This window comes from Xenopus laevis, chromosome 9_10S (genome assembly GCF_017654675.1).
Source record: "Xenopus laevis strain J_2021 chromosome 9_10S, Xenopus_laevis_v10.1, whole genome shotgun sequence".
Classification (NCBI taxonomy): Eukaryota; Metazoa; Chordata; class Amphibia; order Anura; family Pipidae; genus Xenopus; species Xenopus laevis.
In genome coordinates this window covers 102,833,656-102,854,230 of record NC_054388.1, presented here as the reverse complement: position 1 = coordinate 102,854,230, position 20,575 = coordinate 102,833,656, and the positions used below count along the sequence as shown (strand labels likewise).

The 20,575-nt window shown below is 42.7% G+C and overlaps 1 protein-coding gene across 6 annotated transcripts in view; it reads left to right on the top strand.

The window, feature by feature from the left end:
* LOC108703212 (ras-related protein Rab-26) overlaps positions 1-20,575 on the top strand; it is a 174,344-nt gene that overhangs the window by 39,880 nt on the left and 113,889 nt on the right. The gene's annotated exons all lie outside the window — the stretch shown is intronic.

The following is a 20,575-nucleotide window of genomic DNA, read 5'->3' as shown; positions in this document are numbered from 1 at the left end:
CTTTGTTGCCGTTGAGTTGAGTTATTCACCAAAATGCCCTTTGTCCTCTAGTGCTTACAAGTTTCCCTTTAATTACAGACTATTTCCTGGCACTGTTACAATGTACGGCAAATGGAATCAATGCTTGGGTATCATTAATGCAAACAAATGCTCTTTGTGGATTATACATTCATTGCTCAACGTGTTACCAGGGTTGCTTGAGCAAATGTCACTTCGGCGTCACGTTCTCAAGGGTGACATGCCATGATAGATTGCCTCTGTTTGCTGCACGATAAACACACTCGCTGCTTTTCCCCCTCCTGAAAAAAAACAAAGAACCATAATCACTGCGTTTCCACCTGCGTGAATCTTAATCACAAGCTAACCGTATATCTCTCCAGGAGAATTTCACTCATTCATTATTTAGACTGCTTGACCTGAAAAGTGAATTAAACTCCCTTTGTTGAAATAGGAATGGCTTCCTATGGAAATCAGGTGTGTTCGTCATTTGCCTTACTGACGTTACATGGCTAATAGTATCCGGCCAGCATTTCATTCCCAAGGGAGGTTGCTGCTATAACAGGCCCTACTCTTCTGGGAAGGCTTTCAACTAGATGGTGGAACATTGTTGGTGGGATTTACTTACATTCAGCCACAAGAGCATTAGCGAGGTTGGTCACTGATGTTGGGGAGCAGGCAGGGTCGGACTGTGCCGGCGAGATGCCGGGATAAAACCCGGTGGGCCCCGGCCCTCATGGTCCCCCACCGGCCCAGACCTGCTCCCTGATCTGCTGACCTGGCGCGTCTGGATGGATCTGGTGTCTTCTGCATGTTTTTGCATGCGTGCGGCGCGTCCTCCTCGTGGGTGAGCAATTGCGCAGAGCTTCTTTAGGGGTAGGGAGTTTGGAGGTCGGGAGGGGGCCCCCAGTGACTGCCAGGAGGGCCCTTTGCTTTGCAGTCCTGGTGGGCCCTCAATGCACCAGTCCGACCCTGGGAGCAGGCCTGGCTTGCAGTCGTCATTCCAGTTTATCCCCTAGGTTAAGGCTGTCCAACTGGAGGCCTGCAGGCCAAATGTGGTCCTTCAAAGGATATTTATGACCCTCCAGTCTACCCAGAGACTCTACAGACGTGACTATATGGCATCATCATTTTAATTCAATTCGGCCCTCCAACATGGTGTATGACATAGATTTGGCCCACTATATGTAGCACATTAAACAGCCATAGGTTTTCATTTGGGTTGAGGTCAGTGCCAGTCAGGTTCCTTCTCTCTTAGCAAATCCATTCCATATACAATCCTCTACCCAGGATAAGATTTGGCTGGGCAAGGAAAAGAAATAGCTGGAAAAGGAATAATAAAAAAAAAAAAAAGATTCAGCTTAAAGCCTGTTCCATCTTGTCCAATGTAATAGAACACATTTTACAGAAGCCAATAGCATACCTTCCAACTGTCCCATTTTTCACAGGACAGTCACAATTTTGACAGCTCAATCCACAGTCCCGGGTTGTTACTGAAATATCCCGACTTTCTCTTTGATCTCCTGCACTGAACTGCCAGAAAAAGATACTTCTAGCTTAATTGATTTTAATCGATTAATTAATTTTGGCGGAGAGCCCAGAAGGGCAGGGGCAAATGCTTATTTTTGTAACAATTTAAGATTAGCAAAAAAGTAGGAATGCACCGAATCCAGGATTCAGACAGGATTTGGCCTTTTTCAGCAGGAATTTGGCGAATCCTTGTGTCTGGCCGAACGGAATCCTAATTTGCATATGTAAATTAGGGGCTGGGAGGGAAATCACGTGACTTTTCGACTTTTTTCTTTCCTGCCCCTAATTTGCATATGCACATTTGGATTTGGTTCGGTATTCGGCCAAATTTTCGGCCGAATCCCAAATGGTGGATTTGGTGCGTCCTTGCAAAGAAGCAATTGCAACAATTTAAGATAAGCAGGTCTCTTGGGGAAATTTGCAACCTAAAGGCCAATTCACCTTCATTAGCAAAACAGTAATAAAACATAAAAACCACAGAAATGTGTTCAAACTTTCATAACCTGCCAAATTTTGTAAAATGAACATGGTAATTAGCGAGTGTGACGAAAAAATTTGACGAGCTCCGCTCTGCAAATCTTTTTGTCCCTCTTTCTATATCCAAAATGTTGGGAGGTGTGCAATAGGACTGACCACTTCTGCAAACACAATGCAGTTCTACCACCCTCTGCAAAAATGATCTATTATTATCTATTACAGCAGCTAGGATGAGGGTGGAAATAGTGATGTGCGGGCTGGCCCAGATTTACCCGCAGGTCAGAGCTATTCTGCTCTCCCCGCCTGCCACCTTCAAATGCCGACTTCCGGCTTTATAGCTGCGCGTCTGCCCGCCTCACCCCTTTTGTGATGTCATCAGCAGGCCGGGTAGGTGCGGGTCTATAAAAGGAACCCGGAAGTCGGATGTGGGTGGGTGGGCGCGTGTTGTGGGAAGGCGGGTCCGGGTAGGGTTTTACCCAACCTGCACATCACTATTCCAGATGACTTTTAAAATCAGAATTTCAGCTCTTCTTGTGCAGAGTGCGCTATTGCGACGTGGCCACGCTTTGACCCAGTCCAACACAAGAAACAAAACAAAGGGGGCCGCACCGACTCAAGGCAGCATAGGGGCCAGAGAAGGGCTCCTGAGAATGTCATTGTTATGGCACCTATGTTGGCAATGATATGTGTGATTTAAGCCATTTCCAATAATTAGAAGAGTTGTCCACATACTTTTTGACCATGTAGTATTGTATTTGTTACTGGCTTTCCAAACAATGCAAATTCCTTGATCTCTTAGGGCACAGACACGCGGTCAGATTCAGGAAGATTAGTTGCCTGGCGATAAATCTCCTCTTGTTCGTGCAACTAATCTCCCCAAACTGCCTTCCCGCCGGCTAGAATTTAAATCGCCAGCGGAATGGCACTCGGAGCAATTCATTTTCTGAAGTCGCCTGAAGTTTCCTCGTGAGTCGACTTCGGAAAATGAATTGCTTTACATTCTAGCCGGCAGGAGGCAGTTGGAGGAGAATAGTCGGCCTGAAGAAGAGGAGATTTGCCGCTGGGCGACTAATCTCCCCGAATATGACCGTGTGTCTCTGCCCTTAGAGATTTCAGAGTCAGAGTGTTGCTTTTCAGCAAATGGGGAGGGTTGGGGGACTAATTCACTTTCCTTATTTCCATAGCACTTTTTCAGAAAGTGTATATTTTACAAGGAAATTGCTCTGTGCCTCTACTGTGAAAAAAAAATCACCTGTAATTTTCAGCAAAATGCTGTGATATTTTCTCGTTGCCTCCATTTGTGTTGTGTTTATCATTTTGCTTTTAGCGATTTAGAGATAAGAGCAGGAGAAATAGACCAGGAGTGCTTATATTTCATTGTATAGAGCTTTTTGCACATCAGGGGATCACAGTGTCTGCCGTATTTATTGTGTTTTTCTATGTGCCTTAGTTTCACCATAAAAAACATCAGTTTTCAGTTGGAGTAAGTGCAGTGTATTTTCTTAGTATTATCATCGGCTCTCGATTTCTTTTCTTCCTAAACATTCCATTTGTATCTTAAAAAATGTCCCTTCCATTATTCTATTCAACAAGTTGCTTATTAATACCTCTTATTAAAGGGATTCTGTCATGATTTTTATGATGTAGTTTTTATTTCTAAATTACACTTTTTATACTGCAAATAATTCACTCTACAATATAAAATTTTATTCCTGAACCAGCAAGTGTATTTAGTTGTAATATTGGTGTGTAGGTGCATCTCAGGTCATTTTGCCTGGTCATGTGATTTCAGAAAGAGCCAGCACTTTAGGATGGAACTGCTTTCTGGCAGGCTGTTGTTTCTCCTACTCCTTTCTCCTACTCCTATGTGTCACAGTGTGACCTGGATTTTACTACTGAGTGATGTTCTTATATCTACCAGGCAGCTGTTATCTTGTGTTAGGGAGATGCTATCTGGTTACCTTCCCATTTTTCTGTTGTTTGGCTCCTGTGGGGGGAGGGGGGAGAAGGGAGGGGGTGATATCACTCCAACTTGCAGTACAGCAGTAAAGAGTGACTAAAGTTTATCAGAGCACAAGTCACATGACTGGGGCAGCTGGGAAACTGACAATATGTCTAGATGTCAGATTTCAAAATTGAATATAACAAAATCTGTTTGCTCTTTTGAGAAATGGATTTCAGTGCAGAATTCAGCTGGAGCAGCACTATTAACTGATTCATTTTTAAAATGACAGTATCCCTTTAACACCTCTGCTCTGAATGAGCCAAAAGTGCCGGAAATTGCCAAAAGGGATGGAAGAGGACCCAAGGAAGACCGAGGAGATGGAAGTTAGTGCCACTGTACTTAATCCGATACGTGAGCAAATTTACTATGCAGGGGAGAAGCAGGAAGGGAGGAAGGGAGGACTACCTAGGGTAATAGGTAGGAGATTTTCCTATTGGGGAGGGTTTAGTTCTCCTTTAAAGGATAAATAAGTCGTAAAATGAATATGGCTAGAAATGCTGTAATTTATTTACTGAAATTACAGGAAACCCATTATCTAGAAAGCTTACGTTTATGGGAAGGTCATCTCTCTTAGGGGTATATATATCAAAAAGTGAAGTTAGAGATCGCCACAGTCCTCTAGAGTGAAATTCCGCCACTCTCCATTCATTTCTATGGGATTTTGAAAGGCCCAGGGTTCAGCAGCCCTATAACAGTAATGATTCAGGCCTTCAAAGTTGTCCCAAGCAGCTCCCCATCTTGGATCTTATTAGGCCATCTTTTGTGTGTCAGTGGCTCTGCACATGCTCAGTGTGCTCTGGGCTGCTGCTGACAAGCCAAGTTAGGGGTTGTTGGAAGTCATCAAGCAGAAAGGTTCATCTGTCATAGAAGCCAGGGCCAATTAGTGATCAATTCTGATGCAAACGTGTTGATCTATTTAATGGCAATTAATGTGAATCTGAATGAATTACTCATCAGCCTTGTATCGTGACTTTTATATTGGATTGTATTATATTACATAGAAAATAGAATTAGCCTTAATATTCTCTATAAGATGTACCCATCTAGACTTTGCTAATTAAAAATCTTTAGATTTTTGTTGGCAATTGTTTTTTTTTTCTTTTATAATTCATACTTTTTAGATAGTTTTATGGAGAACTCTTCTTCATCGTCCAATAAATATGACCCTAACAGTTTTAGAGTCAGAAACATTGATTCAGCAGTAAAAGAAAAACTCCTTGTTCTTGGCAGACGAGCAACACATACATCTTGGAGAATTTAAGAACGTCCTACACATCTCATCTAATATTGTTTGCCTAGAACTCTGTGTCTCAAGCAACACATTTGCAAAATGATGGAATCCAACCCCGCAAGACAGATATTCGATACCTTCTCTGCAATCCGCGTCACTTTAAATCAATGCGCTGATGCCCCCTGGATGTCTTTCCTAGACAGGGTTGGTCGGAGTTGGCTGATATAAGAAAACAGAGAGGGATGCAAATGAAAGACAGAAGGAAAGACACACTTATGACCTTTGCCTTATGCTAAAAAAGACACTCCTTCTTCTCCGTGAACCCTAGTGTTCATGTTCTGGACCTTTGGAAGACCCTTCAATTAATATCAGCTTGAATGGGCCCCATCTATCTTGAGTTCCTGCCTCAATATCTACCTTTTCAGTAGCATTATTTATACTTTTCTTAGAGGAGAACTAAACCAACCAAAACTGAAGTAATACCATTTTTAAGAAGGCACCCAATCCAATCCAGCACCAGGGGACACGGTGCAGACTTCCTGGCTGCCATATTTAAAGGAGAACTAGTAACAACAGCCCCCCTTTAACTGTCTTCCATCGCCTCCCTCATCCCTCAATCCCCGCACTGTGTATTAGACACAATTGTGCCCCTGAAAAAGAACCTGAGCCTAAAAAGCAGATCAGTTCCCCGGCGCCATCTTCTGCTCGTTCGCATTCTATTCCGATCTCTTCACCGAAACTAAGCCTGTGGAATCATGCGCAGCTTGGCCTAGTCAGGAATTGGCTTTTCAGGGTACGTTCCTGTCTAATACAAAGTGTAGGGAGGGAGAGGTGAGGGTGATGGAAGGTAGTAAAGGTGGTCTGTTGTTACTAGGGGGGGTTTAGCTTCTGGGTTAACTTCTGCCAGTATAATTGCTAGTGCTGGTATATTTGTAATTGCCTTTACTGTCCTGCTTCCCTGCCCAGTTTGGGCTTAAATAATCCTGGAACCTCCTGAATTCCAACTCCCACCACAGCCATCCTGGATCTGCCACTGATCTTCCATGCGATGTTGCTTCACTGTGACTGTGACAACTAGGGTTGCCACCTTTTTTTTTGTAGAAAACAGGCAGGGGGCGGGCCTGTGAGGTCGTGGGGTAGGTGACATGGGGGGCGGGGCTGATGACATGTCAATCAGCGATTGGCTTATTGCCATGTCAATCACTTCAATGTCCTGTCCGGATTTCCTAATTGACAATGTCCTATTACTAACACCTTCAGCACACAGGCAGCAGTATAGACCGAGTGGCAGATCATTTCACTAATGTGCCCAAATATTATTGCTACGGCTACTCGATTCCTGTAATTTAATGTTAATGGTTCAAAGAATGTCGGGCTGAATGGTCGGCCCCCACACATTTTCACCTCACAAAATCACCCTCGTTGGAAAAAGTTTGGGCACCCCTGATCTAGAGCAAACTTAAACCCTCTTTTTTATATTCTCTCTAAGGATTTGAAGGCAGGGTCTCACTTGCCCCACTGGAAAAGTTTTTTTTTTTTTGCATTCTCTCATTAGTTTTACAGCATTGGCACTCTCTGTAATAAATAGAGAATAATCTTTGAAAGTAGGAATGCACCCAATCCACTATTTTGGATTCGGCCGAACCCTCGAATCCATCGCGAAATATTCGGCTGAATACCGAACCCAAATTTGCATATGCAAATTAGGGGTGGGAAGGGGAAACATTTTTTTACTTCCTTGTTTTGTGATAAAAAGTAACATGATTTCTCTCCCCGTCGGATTTGGTTCGGCCAGGCAATAGAATTCGTCCGAATCCGAATCCTGCTGATAAAGGCCAAATCCTGTCCGAATCCCGAACCAAATCCTGAATTCTGTGCATCCCTATTTGAAAGACAATAGAACTTTGTTTGTAGCTCTTTATAGTAAATATGTACTAAGGAGAATTGAGAGCAAAATCATTTAAAAGCATTTTCTAACAATAAATAGATTTCTTTAGCATAAATCCACCAATAAGTGAACTAAAGTGGGTGAAACCATCTTCATGTTCATCCACAACTGAATCGGTTTATTCCTTTGCCAAAGCCACTATAGCTAATAAAACTCAAGAAGATGCCACCAGGTGGTCCAATAAACAGCTTCCTATTGATCTCTTACAACATACAATATAATGAGCTGACTTGTCTCCTTGACAATATCCAAAATGTATTTTCTGCCACTGTGCAACAGTGTTCCGCATTATAACCCAACATCTCTCCTGTATTCATTCACATCATTAAATATTAATGGACTGTTTATCAGTCCAGCATGTGTCAGGGCATGTGTTAGAGGAGGTTGGGGCTTGCTGGCTAGTCCTGGCATGAAGCAGAGGGAATTTTTTTAGATTCCAGTTACATAAAAAAATTGCTTGGGATCTATTGATATTGACAGTTGGTTGTTTTGATCCAACTATACGAATGTTCCAGAGGATTGTATTCCACGCTGACGCTGGATGATAATGTTGGTCACACAAATCCATGTTTACTGTATTTAGTTGAGTAAATTTGGAACCAGACAGTCATTTGATATTTGAGTACTAATATTATGAGGGGGTTGTTTACGGCCGGTAGGATGCAGCTAAATGATCAGATTGTAACAGCAGCAAAAAGGAGCCATAGAAGCGTGGACCACATCAAATAGCTAACGCAGTCCTCGATCCAAAAGGAAAAACATTCTTTACCGGATATCGGTAGGGTGGGCCAATCAGAGGGCCCCATACACAGGCCAAATTGGTCTAAAGGACCCGAATCTGCAGCTTTTATCTGCCCGTGTAAGGCAAAGTTATACTGGCAATCGAAATATCACTTTTCCACCCCTGGGCAGCAAAGTAATGTCTTAAAGGATAAGTAAACCTTTAAAATAATTGAATGTAGAATTGATGAGAGTGCTATTCTAAGCAATTTTGTAATTTACAGTCATTATTTTTTTTCTCATTCCAAGATATTAAAGGGATACTGTCATGGGAATTTTTTTTTTCCAAAATGAATCATTTAATAGTGCTGCTCCAGCAGAATTCTGCACTGAAATCCATTTCTCAAAAGAGCAAACAGATTTTTTTATATTCAATTTTGAAATCTGACATGGGGCTAGATATTTTGACATTTTGTCAATTTCCCAGCTGCCCTTGGGATACATGTACTGTTAATACTGTTAATATGAATGAATTTTGTTACAACAGCGCCACCTGCTGGTCAGTTTCTCACCAGTCTGACCACCAAGTAGTCAAGGAAGTTGTCAAGAGAAAGAAATAGGCTGCTTTGATGTTCTTCTTCTAGAAAACTTTCTCAAATCTTTCCTAAGAAGAAGAACATCAGAGCAGCCTCTTTCTTTCTCTTGACAACTTCCTTGACTACTTGGTGGTCAGACTGGTGGGAAACTGACCAGCAGGTGGCGCTGTTGTAACAAAATTCATTCATATTAACAGTACATGGATCCCTTAATATCTTGAAATAAAAATATAAAAAAAAAGAATTAAAAAGTTCTTAGAATAGCACTCTCATCAATTTAACCTTCACTTGTTTTAAAGGTTTACTTATCCTTTGACCTGCTTCAATTTCCACTCCCATAACTGCTGCTTCCCTCAATCCTATCCCATCTTTGGCACTGCCTGGTAATAAGGCGATAACCCTAATGGTTACAATATCCAATCCCAGCACCTGTTTTAATTGTTCTGAATGCAAAACAAGGGGGAAAAAAAGGTAATCTGATTGTGTATACAGGATGGGCAATTCGAAATTTGGTACATTACATCCAGATGATTTTGCCACCAGCAAGCCTACCTATACATGCGCATAGAGGAAATATAATAACAAAACCATGAGTATTTCCAGAATGTATCTGCATCCTCTGGGTACCATCTCTTTTTCATCTAACAACACATGTTAATCCCCTAGCCTTACATACATCCTTTTATATTAGAGGCAGAATATTATCCAACAAGGGTAATTAGCCGTTATTTGGAAATGTGCGGCATTGCAAAATAAAAGAACGTGTTAGCATTTTATATGAGAACTGCAGCTAGAAAACCTTATTGCCTTTGATTTGCACTGTCCTATCAGATATCAGGGAATATCTTGATCTGAGCTCTGAGCTTTTGGATTAGCGAGATGGATTTTTGCTTTGAGTGTTACTAGGCCAGAGAGTTCCCTTCCATCAACTAGAAGAATGAATTACCTGCTAGTTAGGAAAGCAGTGGCATCCATTCTGTGTGTTAGTGTCCAGCTGGATAAAGCACCTTGAGGGAGATTTTATGCATCGTGGAATATTTATCAGTTTTGGTGTCTAAATAATCTGGTTTAATCCATGCTTTAAAAGTAGTGATGGGCGAATAAATTTGGCAGGTGGGAATTCTCGGCGAATTTCCATGTTTCGCCGCTGGTGAATAAATTTGCAAAACTTCTGTGAAAATTCGCTGGCGTCAAAAAAATTTGGACGTGCATCAGAAAAGTCGCTCGCATCAAAACCGTCGCGCGTCAACACTATTCAGACGCCCATTGACTTTAACAATGGCATCAAAATTGACGCGAGCATCAAAATTGACATGAATTGACGCAGGCGTCAAAATTCGAGTTTTGTAAGTTTTTCGGGAGAATTTTGCCCACCGCTATTGAAAAGGCTTTGGGCAAGGTCACTGAATACATCAAGGGGCCGATTCACAAAGGGTCGAATATCGAGGGTTAATTAACCCTCGATATTGGACTGGGAATTAAAATCTTTCGACTTCGAATATCGAAGTCGAAGGATTTTAGCGCAAATAGTGCGATCGAACGATGGAAGGATTATTCCTTCGATCGAACGATAAAATCATTCGAATCAAACGATTCGAAGGATTTAAATCCAACGATCGAAGGAATATCCTTTGATCAAAAAAACTTAGGAAAGCCTATGGGGACCTTCCCCATTGGCTAACATTGAGTTTGGTAGCTTTTAAATGGCGAACTAGGGGGTCGAAGTTTTTTCTTAAAGAGACAGTACTTCGACTATCGAATGGTCGAATAGTCGAACGATTTTAAGTTTGAATCCTTCGATTTGAAGTCGTAGTCGAAGGTCGTAGTAGCCCATTCGATGGTCGAAGTAGCCCAAAAAAACACTTCGAAATTCAAAGTTTTTTTTTTACTTCGAATCCTTCACTCTAAGTTAGTGAATCGGCCCCCAAGTGTGCATATGTATTTTAGCCTACCCTTTGCAGTATTTCTTTGTTAAACTTTTTTAGTTCCAACTTTCTTGATATTTGTCCTCGTCCCCTAATCGTAACAGGTTTACAGATATAGGATAACATTCGTGTATTAGCCATTCAGCCATAGTTCCAATAATATCTAGGGCAGGGAATACATTCTCAACTCATATAACTCATATAACTGACCTTTTAGCTGGGCTTTCAGGTGTATCTGGCATATGCTTTTTGCTGGGTAAGTTGGTGATTGTGGGCAAAGAAGAGTATAGTAGGTCAGTGAGTAGTTTTGGGTGGTAGCATAAACTAGACAATGCTGAAGCCCAAGAGAATGGCATTTATCTTTAGGGCTACTTTGGCTCCAGGGAAATAGACTCTGCATAATGCTTAAAAAACTAGGTACCAGAGGGCAATGTTAGTTGCATGGTAGAGTAAAAGAAGAGAACAGGGCAATGTTCAAGTGTTGACTCATTTTGAGTTTTCACAGATATGCCTGTATAGCTGACCAGGCTGCAAAGATGACTGGTATACTCTATTAGGCTAATGTCAAACCAGAGAATGGCCACCATTTTTGAGCCTTGACTTCTTTCCGTGGCACTGGAAAGTGGGCAGTTTTAATTGGCAAAAGTATGGCACGTGTGGTGAAACCTTCATCATTCGAAGTCATTGGCTCCCAAATTTGTGGCTGCCCACCTTGGAGACGATGTGCACCAGCTGCTGGGGAGACAGGTGGGAAGAATGTCCATTTGCTCTCCAAAGACACCTTAAAGGAGACATATAGAATAAATGAAAACCCTTAATTTTGTAGGCAATTATGAGTAATATATGGTGTTGGTTTGACATTGGGCTCAAAATTAATCTTAGTTTTAAAAATGTCCCCTTTATTTGAGCTCCCTATAGATGTTCTGTGGTTCTCTGTCTGTGTTTCAAATGAGGGGTGGGCGTGTCCTAACCAGTGGCATAACTATATGTTACTTGGCCCCACAGGAAATTAATATTAAGGCCCCTCAAAAATCCAGAGGAGTCCCCTATACCTCCTGGGTCCCTCTGCAACCGCAGGGTCTGCTTCCTATGTAGTTACTGGTCCTAACGGTCCCTGCCCGAAGCACGATAGAAGAGGGACAGCCAATCAGCCCTGCAGTCACACAAGCAAAGACAGGCTTTAGTTCCCTATCAGGTCAGCCTAGCTGCTGATTGGATCCTATCCTACAGTGCTGAGTGCCGCTAGCTCCCCTGCACAGCCTGGAAAAGAGGCAGCAGGAAGTGGAAGAGATGGGCGCGACTAGGAGCGTTTTTGCAGAAATTTACAATAAAGTAATCAAAAACACAACTTTCTGGTACATTCTTGTTTTTTTACATAATTTGTCTCCTTTAAAGACTGGATCAGTCATGGTAAAAGGGGCTTGGACTGAAGAAGTTGACTATAGGCTGATGCTATCTTCACTGTTTCCTTCTCTTCGGGTACAATGGAAAGCTTCCCTAGTAGCTTGAGGCCCGCAACTGTCAACAGAAATTAGTGATGGGGTCCATTTTTGGTGAAATTCACTGTTCCAGAGCTTCTTGCAGTGCAGCACGTTCTTCCCAAAGAAAAACCTTCATCAGTTATTATCCTGAGCCAGAAATGTTGCAATGTGGGCAGTGTTGCTTCTCCTCTCAAGCTGATCACCTGTCACCATTGTTAGAAAAAAACCCATTGAAACAGTCCCATTCTAAAGGCAAGACCATGGCCCATCTGGACTCACAATAGACAACTAGCTGTCAGCTGAAGGATGTTTCCATGACCATAGAATCAATCTCTCTCTCTCTCTCTCTCTCTCTCTCTCTCTCTCTCTCTCTCTCTCTCTCTCTCTCTCTGCTCTTATACATGACGCATACAATTGATTTCAAGCAAAGCTAGAACGGCAGCTCTTTTATTCCACCTACTTTGCAAATCAATTAAAGGTAAAGGGAAAATAATATATTTATATCTACCCATGTACGAGTCTAATAGCTTTCACAGTTTACCCTTTTCTGTGCTCATCAGAAGCGTACATGAGTGGGTGCAGAACTGAGTTTTAAAAGCACTCGAAGCTCATAACTTTGCATTGATTAATTGTGCCCAGCAAAAGCGGCTGCATTTTCTAGATGTTCATTTATGTTCTGTCTCTAGGAGGAATAAGTGGGAGGGTTTTCTGTCACTCCTATGCTTGTTCTCTGCCACTACTAGTGATTTCCAGGCTCGTGTCTAGGCTATTTCCCCAAGCTATCCTGTTGTTGTTGGGTGATAACAGATGCAGCTGTCTTTGTCAGCATGAAGAGTCTAGGGTTGCCATCTTTGTCTGTGTCCAATACCAGCCACTACTGGAGGAGGGCAGGGAGTAATGTTGCAGGGGGGGGGGACACCAATGTTAGAGAGTGGGCAAATTGGGGGCCAATCCATAGGGATGTCTATTGTGGGATTGTGGATTGCTAAGGATCCAGGACTTAAATTGGTGGGTTGGGGTGAAACTGGGCAAGGTGGTGGGAGATGTTTGAGGAATTACATATTTCCAGGCATTTGTATTGCCTCTAAAGACCCAAATAAAAAAAAATACCTACTTGATGGTGGCAACCCAAGTACATGGCCCATTATTTACTGTATATAAAGGCCCCACCTTAGCTGGTGAAAATCTAAGGTGACAACCCTAAAAGGAGACCCAATAATTTCTATTAAGACCCTGGCCTTACCTGGCAAAATATCTACTCAAGGTTGCAGAAAGAGCAGATCCAAGAGCAGATCCAACTTATAGAATGTCAGCTGGTGTTGGACTCCTAGCAACCCAAAAACAGACCTCTGCTTTCAGCAGGTTCTGGAAATTGTAATTCAGCAACATGTAGTCCAACAGGCCAAGCTGCAGGGTGGAGGGGAACTATGACTCTTCTTCCCTTCCTCATTTACTGATACACCATACACAAGCCAACATGGTGCATCACCAGATAAAATATTTAAACTTGTCTGTTGTAGTGATGTGTGGGCTGGGATTTCCCTGACCCTAACCCACCCTCCCTTAGCCCATGCCCACCCACATCCGACTTCTGGGTTCCTTTTATTGACCTGCGACGACCCGCCCTGCCCTGCCGATGATGTCACAAAAGTGGTGGGGCGAGCAGGTGCAGCGTCTAGAAAAGAATAACCCAGAAATAATCGGAAGCCGGCATTTGACGATGGCAAAGCAAAGTGCGAGGTTGGCCCGAACCAGCGGGTATCGTGCCGGCACGCACAATAGTTTGTTGATATGGTCGCCCAATCTGACCGGCCAGCTAGGCTTACTGGAAACATAATTAAAAAAGGTATTGGTGTACTTCTGACCATTCTGGCCTAGGGCAATGGCAATTGGGGAGAATCGTCACCCATGCGAGGCAACTTTGAGTGAAAGCCAAAACATCTTGTATTTTGATTTACATTGTTGCTGGTGGGAAACCATTTTCGAGAGATTCGACGCCCACAGTAGCACTGTGACTATTCAGTGTTATATTTCGGGCAATTCAGATAACTTCACAGTTACATGTTACTTTGAACCACAATAACATCTTAGCTCCTGTTACACATCTTTAATGAAGGACACTAAAGCTTCTGACCAATCAGCATTTCACTATTTTCAACAGTCAGTATGCTCCACTTTTCTATTAAGGCCCTCTTAAGACTTTTAAGCTATTGTTTGGTTGCTAGGGCAATTATTCTGCAGCATCCAGAGAGCATCTTACATTCCAAGACAATAATGTTAAAACCACAAACAATATAAAATACAATTTGCAGATTATTTTAGAAGCCACTGTCTGCATTTTATTGAGGGCTACCCCTTTAACACCAGGACAGACAAGTGACTTAAAGAAAGGAAGACAAATACCTCCTGTCGGTTATTATTGATTTTCATGCAGAACCGCAGCATGCATCGCAGTCAGACAAATGATTGCAGTTTTTGTATCCCACCGATATATCCCTGCCCCTTAAGTTCTGCTAACTGGGTAGATTTAATGATAGCCTAGTGAGGTCACAGACAGTCATTGGACAACGTGGAAGCTATTTTATTTGTTTTATGATATCTGTTCATTTATTTACCATTAAGCACAGAAATGACTGTATTATATATATTATATGAATAGGAAGATGATTAAACATATAAACTAGAGTGTTAAAATGTTGGAGGAAGGTGTTGTACCAGCCTGAGTTGTCCTGTTCTTAAATACGAATTCACTAGTGATGGGCAGGTTCATGCTGAAAAATTGGCATCCAAGTTCTGGCTTGGGTTGGATATAGGTCCACATGGCCATTTGAAATCCATAATACCTGTGAAATGTGGTTGGGCTTCTTATCCCTGACTGCATTATTGGTTGGATAGCATTGTCCAGAGTCTTCTCCATCTGTGAAGTCATCGGAGAGAACAGGTCTTGGGTCATCTAGTCTCTTCTTAACCTTGAGATGGTTGAGCTGAGATTGAAAAGTGAACAGTTAGGATAGAAAGGGTAAGGGCCACTAGCAGTCACCCCATGCTACCTTATCTTTGCTTGGACTACTCAGAGACTGCAACCTGGATAGCACATATTTTATTTGCGCTTACACGTTCCTTAAGGATTGCTTGGTATGTCTTCTGTTTGCACAAGTATCTGTAGTTTCATATTCACTATGTAGCCTGTAGGTTGCCCTTTGTTTGGTAGGGTACATCTATAAATACAAATCTGATGAAAAAAACCCCAAGTCATTCAAGTTCAACCTTGTTGTGCCAGTGAAACCTGTCTAACCTCTAATTCACAGGTACCCAAACGTTTATCCCTCTGAGCAATATTCAGATGTAAAAAGAGTTGTGGAGCAACACAAGCATAAAATGTCCTTGAAGGTGCAAAATAAGTTCTCTAATTGGCCATTTGGTAGTCCCCAGGGCTGTGGCGCAATGGGGGTGAGGTTGTGACACTGTGGAGGGTGGGCCGTGACATCAGGGGCAGGGCTATGACAAGGTGAATCACAGAGTCAATCATAGGGAATCCTGCCTGGTTTTCCTAATTTGTCAAACTGGGCAGGCAGTTTTCAAAACCGGACAGAAGGCAACCCTAGCTATGAGGCAAGTTTAGAAAGTTGCCTCAGGCAGCAGCACTCTGCAGTAGTGATGTGCGGGCCAGCCCGATACCCGCGGGTTGGTTGGGTTCAGGCCGACCTCACACCCCCCACCTTCAACTGCCAGCTTCCTACTTCCGGCTTTATAGCCGTGCGCCTGCTCGCCCCGCCCTTTTGTGACGTCATGGATGGGGCGGGTCTATAAAGGGAAGTAGGGTTCGGGCAAATGCGGGTGGAGGGAGGGTGGGTTAGGGTCGGGTGCACATCACTACTCTGCTGGTTACCCAGGGTGACAAAAAGCAACTCCTAGTAACTTAAAGAATTGAAATTTGATTTTTTTTAAAACTGGAATTATGACTCTTCTAGTGCAGAGAGCACAAGTGTACTCTCTGAACTAGAGATCTGGCCTGCTTGAAATGCCTCGGCATAGCTGTCTCCAGCAAAAAATCAAGATGGGCAATCAGATCATGATCAGTCCCTGGATCTGATGCTAATTCTATAGGTACTGTCACATTGTGTTGTGTTTGTTATTATTCATACTGAATGGGACAGTTACCTTGCATTCTGTTTGTTGACAGACATAAGGTTCTAGTGCCCAAGGCAAGTATCCCTAACCATTCAGCAAACCTGCTTGCCAACCCCTTGCCACAAAAACCCCATTCACCACCATGCTCAATTGCACACCTGCTTCCACTCCATGTTGTACAATATTGCAGCACTGGGCTAGAGTTAGAGAAGGCAGCAGAGTAGTGTGACTAGGGTTGTATCATCCCTCCAGTTGTGCATGAGACACATGCCTCTGCTGCCTACCCCCTAGTTCCGACCCTGCTTCTGTCTGTACAGGCGGAGTACACATGTGACTACTCGTTTTCTATATACATCATGCCCTCTGTCTGGGCAGGGTACACATGTGCGTACTGATTCTGTATGTACTTTACTCCTTGTCCTCCACCATCAGCTTGGTAGAAGATATCTATGACAGACTTTCTGTAAAACTTGAATATATTCCTGTTCTTCAGAGTTCAGCATACCAAGGATATAGGCTGATGGGTGACCTTTACATTGATGCCTTTTATTTCATGTAAATGATCTCCTTATGACAGATTATTTTGGCTTGTAGTAGGTGAACCTCATATGGATCCACAATCCTCTGTTTTAAGGCATGTTTTTTTTTATTAAAAGGGGGACTTTTTAAAATAAAACAAATGGTTGCCATATATTTCTTGCTTATTGAGGAACCAACAACAATACAGTATAGAAGGGGGTCTGAAACCTGAAATGTTTCATTTGCACTTGAAAAAGAAAATGTGTGAGTTTTTTTTCTCGGCTCTGCTTTTTTTCTTTAGGTGTATTGTATTGAACCAATGTCAACTTCATATTGGAAACTCCTATATGGAAACTCCTTGTATCATGTGTAAGCTAGGAGAGTTCCCTCGGGATCTGACCAAGAACACCAACAATGGCTTTTTACAGGGGTGTTACTACAGAGGAAGCAGATCCTGCTGCTGCAGGGGGCCCAAGAGGTTATAGGGGCCCCATGAGACCCTAATTCATATACCATTTTAATAAATACTGGTAAAACCGGCCAACCCCTAGATATTTAGGGGGCCTGAAAAATAATTTTCAGAAGATGATCCCTGCTGTTATTTGTACTTTGCAAAACTCTACTCGAATTTTTTCGCCAAGTAATGTTAAATTAACCTTTAAGTCTTTTCTCAAAGATGGAGTCAGTGTGGAAATTTCTAGGTTAAGAGGTCCTGATATTTGCTGGGGGCTTGGGACCATGCTGTTACACCCCTGGTCCTAGCAACGCTAGAAAAACTAGCTACCTTTTTATCAATTAAGTCTTGTATTGATGTTGTAATGTAAGCATTTATAGCTCTGTAAATGAATTATAAGCCTGGAAATTTGCCTCAAACAAATGAATGTTGTGCGTTTCCAGAACGGCAAAGCTTGCTAATGAAATATTAATCAGTGCTCCCTCCTGGATGAACTATTTAGCCTGTGGGGGTTACAAGGTGTGGAGGAATCCTACTGCCTTGAAACCTCACAGAACTCATTGACTTTATCATTTCTTCTCCATTATTCCTGGGCAACAGAGAGAACCAAAGAGCTGCAGAACCCAGTCTCTTTATTAATTTTTATTTTTTCGTAATGTGTTTCAGCATTGTTAGGCTTATATGCTACGTTTTCGATAATTATGTGCCATTGCTGTAATGTCTTTTTTGCTTGACAAAAAATAAAGATTTAAATTTTTTTTTATTTTTTGGAATTTAAATACCTGCTTTGATTAATGAGGGATTGGAGGGAAAGGCATCAAACCAAGAGAAAAGTGTTCGGAATGTGAAATTAGCAGTGTGTACAAAGAAATTTACATCCGTAGATCTCAGTATTGGAATAACGAAGGTTCATATGATTTTCGGATCGTCCCAACAATTTTCGTACCATGGCGATTGTTCGTTTAGTAGATCAGACAGGTTAAAAAGATTTCTGTCGGCTAACAATAATATCTCTGCATGTATTATCTATCTGATGATATCAATGGGTGACTGTTACTATTATTTGTTGGCTATAACTTTCATTCGATTGCTCTCTGTCAATTCACGGCCAGAACATCGTCTGATTTGTTATTTTTACTGCTTTATTTAAGCTGAATGGTTAGTTGTAGGTTGGTAGATTGTCGCACATGAGAATAAAATCTGCACGTCTATAGCCAGCTTAATACTACAAATAATGGGAAGTGGTATTGCACACTTCATAGGATTCCAGAACTCTTGGAGTTGTACATTAATAGCCACTGAAGAGCTATTACTGTGGTCATTTGGTCCTAGTTGTAAGGAGCTGTTATATGAGTACTGTTAGATCTAAAGTGGTTGTGTCACGTACGGGAAGTTCCCAGAGGGAGGTTATATAAAAGAGAGACTGGGCATGGCTTCCTCTCTGGCTGATAGAAGGTCAAGGGTATGATGATGATGAAGAGCCTGAGGCCTGTCACCTCAGAGAAGGTCAAGGGTATGATGATGATGAAGAGCCTGAGGCCTGTCACCGCAGAGAAGGTCAAGGGTATGATGATGACGAAGAGCCTGAGGCCTGTCACCTCAGAGAAGTGCTGAGGAAAGTTGTTAGAGAGGTAGTAGGGCAGTTTGGTTGGGCTTGCTGTAGTCGGTCAGAGTCAGATGTAGGTTGTGTAGATGAACAGCAGGGCACCGATGTGAAGAAAGTGAAGGTCCAGTGTCATGGAAGAACCTCGCCCAGATAGGGCCCCAAGAAGAGAGGGAGTAGGGTAGTTAGGACTCAATACTGCTACACATGGTGGAACCAATTTCTATTTACTACAATACCCAGAGTGGTGATGGTGGTGTGAGTGAGAGTCGGCCAAGTTATACAGAGAATGACTAGACACATTGTTACATACTATACTTGCTATTCAACACGCTCTTTGGATACAGCACCAAACTTTGCCAAAGTCAAAGCACAGTGCTTTTCTTTGCAGCCATTAAAGAAGAACAAAGCCCCTGTTTTAAATGTATTTCCCCAGGGCCCACAGGGCCCCCACCCACCAATGGGCCTGTCTGAATGATATCTGGCCAAAAATTGGCCTGATCTCCATCAAGCAGGTCTGATCTTGTCATTGGGACGAAGACCGCATTGGTCAAGGGACTGGATCAGCCTGATATTGCCCATCTCAAAATGATCAAATTGAGAAACCTCTACAAACAAGCTGACATTTACAGACTTCGTAGGCTGAGATTTAAACGAGTTGTTTACTGCGCTGCTTCTATTTTCAGACTGATGGCTTTGTCTCTTTGCCCTCACCAATTGCTTCCTTTATATTCAGATCTTGTTTTTTATGCAGTCGTGTTTGGAGAGATCAGTAGTGAGATAAGAGTCCTCCAGACACAAAGCTCAGGCCTCATTTCTGTGACAGTCCTTGGATATAGTACAGACTGATTCACCAGTTCATGTAAGGGACATAACAGGAGTGGGGAGAGCAGAAAGGGAAAACAAAATGAAATTAATTAAGGGAATGAAATTAATTATACATAATGGACCACCAGACGGGGCTTGTTTAGTATAAGAAATCGGCGTTGATTTACAGATATTTTAATTCCATCAGCCCTACAAACCTGAGGGTTGTACTCCCAGAAAGGCCACCCACATACTATATGTTCTAAAATATGTGGACAGTAGTGATGTGCGGGCCGACCCCATACCCAAGGGACCCATGGGTTTACTCACGGGTTGGGCGGGTTCTGGTCGACCTCGCACTGCTCCTCGCGGGTGCGGGTTGAGCTCTTTTCCTGCTCTCACCGCCTGCCACCTTCAAATGCCGGCATCCGACTTCCGGGTTCCGATTTTATAGTCTTGCGTCTGCTTGCCCCGCCCCTTTTGTGACATCATGGTGACGTCATCGGCGGGATGGGTCGGCGCGGGTCTATAAAAGGACCCCAGAACTGCAGATGCGGGCGGCAGCAGTGCGGGTTAGGGTCTGGTGCAGGTCAGGAAAACCCTGACCTGCACATCACTAGTGGACAGCACTTATAATCGGAACCACAGCCATCATTGCTGACCTGGGTGCTACTACATCTGACTAATGACTACTCCATCTGACTACAATAACTAAGATGTGGTTCCTACTTTGTGGCAAAAGCTTTTTGGAAGGCCCTTATCTATTTCAGTAGAATAATGCCCCATGCACAAAGTCAGGTCCATATAGATTGACTTAGCAGAGCCTTGACCTCAACCCAACTGAAAACCTGTGGGACAAGTTGGAACTCCAGGTCTGATCTCCCAACCAATGGAAAATCCCATCAACAATGTGCAATCATCTAGTGGAAAGGCTTCCAGCAAAGGGAGTAACAGTGTCATGTTGGGAATGAGATGTTGAACAGCCAGATGTGAGAGCAAGTCAGCTTTCCCCTGCTGGAGACCAATGAATGATATTGAAAATAAATTGGGTTTTGGGTTTTTTCTCCACCATTCTTTATGCATGTGCTAGTCAGGTTTAATACTCTGACAAAGGCTTTTCCTTGACTTTTATCAGCTTCCGCCAGCTCTGC